Below are 6,065 nucleotides of genomic sequence, written 5' to 3' on the forward strand. Positions count from 1 at the left end.
GTAAATTGGATGGAAAGTTAGCATTTGGAAAAATGAGAACAAAATTGAAAATTGAGGATTTGACTACAAGAACTAGAAGAGTTAGGCTGAGGAAACAAATGAGGTACATTTACACTAGGGTTGCTGTACCTTTGGAAAATGCAGGGGGAAACCAGTCCTCCTGTAGAGGTTAAAATACACTGGAGGAAATTAGGCGGAAAGGGATCCAGAGCCTTGCATTCCTAGGTTATGAAAGCAAAAATCCAACCCAATTTATTCTTATAAATTGCAAGAATGGTTGGTCTTCAAAGTGAAATCATACAAAAATTAGAGGGGAGATGAGAGGGAGATTGGTGTGCTCTCACCGAGGAGGTACAATGTATTTTTTTTTTTTTTTTTTTTTAGTTTTTGGCCAGGGCCAGGTTTGAACCCACCACCTCTGGCATGTGGGGCTAGCACCCTACCCGTTTGAGCCACAGGCACTGCCCAAGAGGCACAATGTAAAGGTATATGGCACACCTCCCAGGACCCCAACAGGGGTCACATCTACAACAGGGACTTGAGCTCACAAACACAAACCATGTAACCTAATCATTTCTACCCTCATGTTAATCTGAAATTTATGAAGAAAGAGGAGATGCAAAAATAAAATATATTTTCCTTGTTTAAATATCTGTATTGGATCCAGTGTCTCACTCTGTTGCCACAGACTAGAATGCAGGAATGTCATGGCTCACAGCAAGTTCAAACTCCTGGGCTCAAGCAATCCTCATGGCTCAGCCTCCCAAGGAGCTGGGACTGTAGGCCCCACCCCCAACCCACCTGGCGGCCCCCACCCCCGCCAACAACACTGGCTAATGTTTATATCCTTGTAGAGACAGGGTCTTACTCTTGCTTAGGCTGATCTCCAACTGTGATAACCAAGCCCCCTACCCTTGAAAAAGAAAAGTCCCAGCCCCCTGAAGGGTGGGGAGAATTCTGAGAAGAGACTTAAAGATAAGGTAAGTCCCAAGTTCTTGGAAACTTTCCCAACTTATGTACCCCTGCCTTGAACTACGTAACACCCCTCCCCACAAGCTAACCGCAATGTTCAGTTTTTGTTCCTTTACTTGCTTGCTGTGACACAGAAAATAGGGTATAAAAACCCATTTGATCTGCCATTCCTGGTCGCTTGCTTCTTATGGCAATGACACCTGCGCAGGTATAATAAATTTCTATTGATTATTGCATAAAGTGGGGTCCAAGTCTCTTTCTCAGCTGTGCAAGTCACAACACAACTCCTGAGCTAAAGCAATTCACCCACCTCAGCCTCCCAGAGAGATAGGATGGTAGACATGAGCCTTAGAGCTCGGCCGCTTTGAATATATGAAAAAATCATTACTGACTCAGTGCCCATAGCTCAACGGTTAGGGCTGGTGGATTTGAACACAGCCTGAGCCTGCTAAAAGCAATGACAACCACAACAACAACAAAAAAGCTAGGCATTCTGGTGGACGCCTGTGGTCCCAGCTACATAGGAGGCTGAGGCAGGAGAGCTGCTTGAGCCCCAAAGTTTGAGGTTGCTATGAGCTGTGATGCCACTGCACTCTACCCAGGGTGACATGGTAACACTGTGTCTCAAAAAAAAGAAAAAGGAAAACATTTTCATTTCTCAAAATGCATATATACATATCTGTACATAGATATGTACATAGAAACATACACACACATAAATTCATAGTTGTTCAGTAAGTACTAAAATTTCTCAGCCTGCCTCCTTTCTTTTGCCTCCAGCTCCCTCACCTCCATAGATTTCTGTTTTCACAAACCATTAATAAACCCAGCAAACCAACCAAAAGAAAATGGAAATTCTTTTTCTTTACATTTCCTGAGCTATTTTGTCTTTCAGTGTTTGTTCCTTTATGCCTCCAGTGATTCCTGAGTGTCCCACATGGAACAAAAGAGTATGAACTATTGCAAAAAAATAAGGCCCAGCCAAGAGAAAGAGCATCCAACACCACCTTTATAAAAGGAAAGGTTTTATTACCAACCAGAAGCTTAGAGCATAGAAGAATTCCAACAGCCTTACTCCTTGACTAGCTTTGTCTTTCCTTTTTTATCCACAGTCAAAAGTTCCAACCCACAGGTACCTTTCTCACTGGTCAGTTTGAATCAAGCAGGAGATGCTGTTCCAGGCCCCACAGAGCTACAGGATTTCACAGAAGTGGAAATTTCCAAGTTCCAGAAAGTTAAGTTTACAAATTCCCAAGGGCTGAGTCACCATGGAGAGGACCCTGCAGGTGTATCCTTGTGGTCTCCTTGAGAAGACCTGTTCTCCTAGACCTCACCCTTCTTGGGAATCCTCTCTCGGAACAATCACCGCTAAAGATGGGAAACACCTAGAAAAATGTTTGTTTTCAACCTCTGCAGAGGAAAAATGGACACACCATTCACATTCACTCCCCCCTCTGCTTAAATCCAGACACCCATCTGACCTCAGCCTGAGCATTCTTCCTTGCTTTATTTGGGATACTACACTTTCTCTCTTCCCACTGCTATCTACTCTTCACTCACACTCTGCTCTCTGCTCTTTCTAATGGCTTCCACCCAGTCTCTAATATAAAATAACCTTATGCTTATGCATTCTAATCTCAACCTAAAGAAATTCTTCTCTCACCTTATGTGCAAGACCCACTGAGCAACTGAGCTTTTTTTTTTTGCAGTTTTTGGCCAGGGCTGGGCTTGAACCCACCACCTCTGGTATATGGAGGCGGCGCCTTACTGCTCTGAGCCACAGGCACCAAACAAGCCACTGAGCTTTTTCACACCTCTTAGAAAGCACATGTAGTGGAAGATGGAGTCAGCTGGGCTAGAGCATAGAGGACACAGCTGGTCTGGTGCTTTTAGGCCCCTTGTGACAATAACATCCTTATTGTTTTATAAATTTAGCTCCCATCCTAAAGATGCCCATCATGAAGAGTTGGGGATCTTAACTTTTGAATCAGAAATATCATAAACTGTCACCATGTTGTGACATATTACTTAAAATAAGGCACTGCTATATGTAGCTCTCATGAGTGAAAGGTGAGCACCGCTGAGGCCTAGGGACCCAGACCCCGGCTGTGGCGACAGTGGCAACTGCTCAGGTGGCTGGGAGAAGGCCAAGAGCCAGTGGTCTGAGCACCCTCCATAGTCGCACTCCTGGACCTTCGCGAACCTCCACCACCCTTGAGCACAACTTTTCCACTCTGTCTTCTCCCTCCCCTGCAATTCCAGCGACGAGGAAAAGTAGTCAGAGAAGGAGCTTTGAAGCTGGGGGGCCCACCCCACCTCCGACAAGGAAGTCGAAATACAGTTAATGATCACAGGTAATTGGGCACGCTTCTGGAGGAAGAGGGCTGTCCACTGGCAGCAGCAGCATTGGCATGGCACTGCCCAATGACTGTATGACGCATACAACCTCTCCAAAGCTGAGATGGCCACACCTCAGCTTATCATGCTGGCAAAAGTGGCTTTAACTAGGGAAGTAAATGGCAGCTGCTATGATTACCTGGTGGGTGAAGAAAGACAGACGGCAGAACTGATGACTTTTGGAGATAACTTTTCAGACAGTGATGGGGAAGGAGTTGAGGAGGCTCCTCAAATAAAACGTGAACCCAACAGACTGGAAAACATGGATCTGAGAATTTTTTTTTTTTTCTTCAGGAAGAGCAGAGGCAGCTGCCTTTATTAGAGGTAACGGGCCAGTTGACTTCAATCAAAGGCCACACACTTGATGTTGAAGTCACCATCAGCTGCCATGTAGTTGATGGCCTCCAGGTTGAGGCAGTTAGGGAACTTGAATGAGTAACCATCTGGCAGCTTGACGGTCAGGTCGGCCTGGTCAAAGCTGATGCACACCTCCATGACACTTCCAGGCTGGAAGGGAAAGGCAGCCTCCCACTGCTCAGCCCCCCAGGCCCCGCCGTCCTTGCTGTTGCACACGGTAGTATTGGCATCCCCGTGGGCATCCAAGCAGGGGTTGAAATGCAGGCACAGGTTGTTGCTGTCTTTGCCCGGGTTCAGCACAAAGCTCTTGGCGTCAGGGGCCATCTCGCCCCATACTCTGAGGCACTCCTCAGGTTTGAGATTCAGGTTGCTGGCGACCAGACCACAAGCCATGATTGAAGCAGGAGGATGTTCGGGGCCCAGTGCACCAGCTGTCTGAAGACTCTACCCCAGATCTGAGAATTTTGGAACTCAGTGTTATAGAACCTCAGCCTGTTTTTGAGGTATCACCTGCCTCAGAAGTTTACAGCTCAAATAAAGATCTTCCTTCTGAAATACCAGTAGAGGATAAATGCAAGAACTTGAAGGCCAGACACTTTCTCTATAAACCATGGCAGTATGAAGCAGAATCTGAAGAACAGTTTGTACATCACATCAGAGTACACAGTGCCAAGAAATTTTTGTTGAAGAAAGTGCAGAGAAGCAAGCAAAAGACAGGGACTCTGACTCTTCCCCTTCAGAAGTGAGAGATTCCTCCAAGGGCCCCATTAACTGTGACCACTGTGGCTACAATACTAATCGATATGATCACTCTACTGCACATCTGAAGCACCACACCAGAGCTGGGGGTAACAAGCGAGTCCGTAAGTGCATCATCTGTACATACACAACAGTTAGTGAGTATCACTGGAGGAAACACTGGAGAAACCATTTTCCAAAAATAGTATAAACGTGTGGGAAATGCAAACTATTTTTCAACTATTTTTCAAAAAAAATTATGTTCAGAATCTTAGAACTCATACAGGAGAACACCATATAAATGTGAACTTTGTCCTTACTCAATTTCTCAGAAGACTCATGTAGCTGGACATATGTGTACTCATTCACATATGCAGTTGTGATGTGATTCGATGTGCAGTTACCCAGCCTCTAATCAAAGTGAAGTAACTCACCAACCAAAGCAGGTTCACAATGGGCCTAAACCTCTTTACCACACTGTGGCTACAAAACACCAGACAGAAGCAACTTCAAAAAACACGCAGAACTCCATGTTAGCCCAGAGAAGTTCAATTGCCCTGTATGTGACCACACAGCTTCCAGGGACTGTAGTCTACAGCATCACATCAAATCTAAGCATCCTACTTCTCCTAAAAAAAAAAAAAAAAGGATATCTCAAAAGTGAAACTAAAGAAAACCAAAAAGCAAGAGGCTGACGTGCCTGATAACAATACTACCAATGAAAAACCAGAAACAGAGCAGACAAAAATAAAGGGAGATGTGGCTAGAAAGAAAAATGAGAAGTCTATAAATGTGGAGAAAACAGATATTTCTAAAGAGAAAAAAGCCATGTAGTAGCATCTCAATGACCCAAGTGACTACCAGAATTCATAAATTAGCAACAGAAAATAGAGAGATGGCTGGATCTACAGGAAGTAATGCAGAGAAGTTCTGTAAATACAAGAAAAGCAAAGGGAAGACGGAAGCTGAAGCCCAATCCTACGTGATCCTGTGAATGATGAGGAGTCTGTGACAAGGAAGATAAAGAAAATAGAAAGAGAATCCAGTAGTCAGGAAGTGCCAAAGGGTGACAACAAAGTGGAGGAGAGTAGGATGCAAAATGCTTGTATGAAAAAAGGTACAAGAAGATCCCTGAACTATAAGTCAAGGAAAAGAAGCAGCAAGCCTGCTCAGAAGGAGCCTGTTTAGAAAGGCCCTGCTCCTAGGGAGGTTGTTCAGAAGGGGCCTGCTCAGATGGAGTATGCTCTGATGGAGTCCAGTTAGAAGATGTCTGCTCATATGGAGGCTGCTCTTATGCAATCTGCTCAGAAGTGGCCTGCTGAGATGGGGTCTGCTCAGATGGGGCCTGCTCAGATGAGGTCTGCTCAGATGAGGCCTGCTCAGATGGGGCCTGCTCAGATGAGGTCTGCTCAGATGGGGCCTGCTCAGATGGGGCCTGCTCAGATGGGGCCTGCTCAGATGGGGTCTGCTCAGATGGGGCCTGCTCAGATGGGGCCTGCTCAGATGGGGCCTGCTCAGATGGGGTCTGCTCAGATGGGGCCTGCTCAGATGGGGTCTGCTCAGATGGGGCCTGCTCAGATGGGGTCTGCTCAGATGGGGTC

General features: G+C 45.7%; 2 pseudogenes; one reads left to right on the forward strand and one right to left on the reverse strand.

Annotated features, from left to right (window-relative positions):
- Positions 1-3,403: 3,403 nt before the first annotated feature.
- LOC100940484 lies at positions 3,404-4,694 on the forward strand (annotated as a pseudogene).
- LOC105888370 lies at positions 3,712-4,145 on the reverse strand (annotated as a pseudogene).
- Positions 4,695-6,065: the final 1,371 nt, after the last annotated feature.

Source organism: Otolemur garnettii, unplaced genomic scaffold (assembly GCF_000181295.1).
Source record: "Otolemur garnettii isolate 467f Iridium unplaced genomic scaffold, OtoGar3 scaffold00320, whole genome shotgun sequence".
Lineage (NCBI taxonomy): Eukaryota > Metazoa > Chordata > Mammalia > Primates > Galagidae > Otolemur > Otolemur garnettii.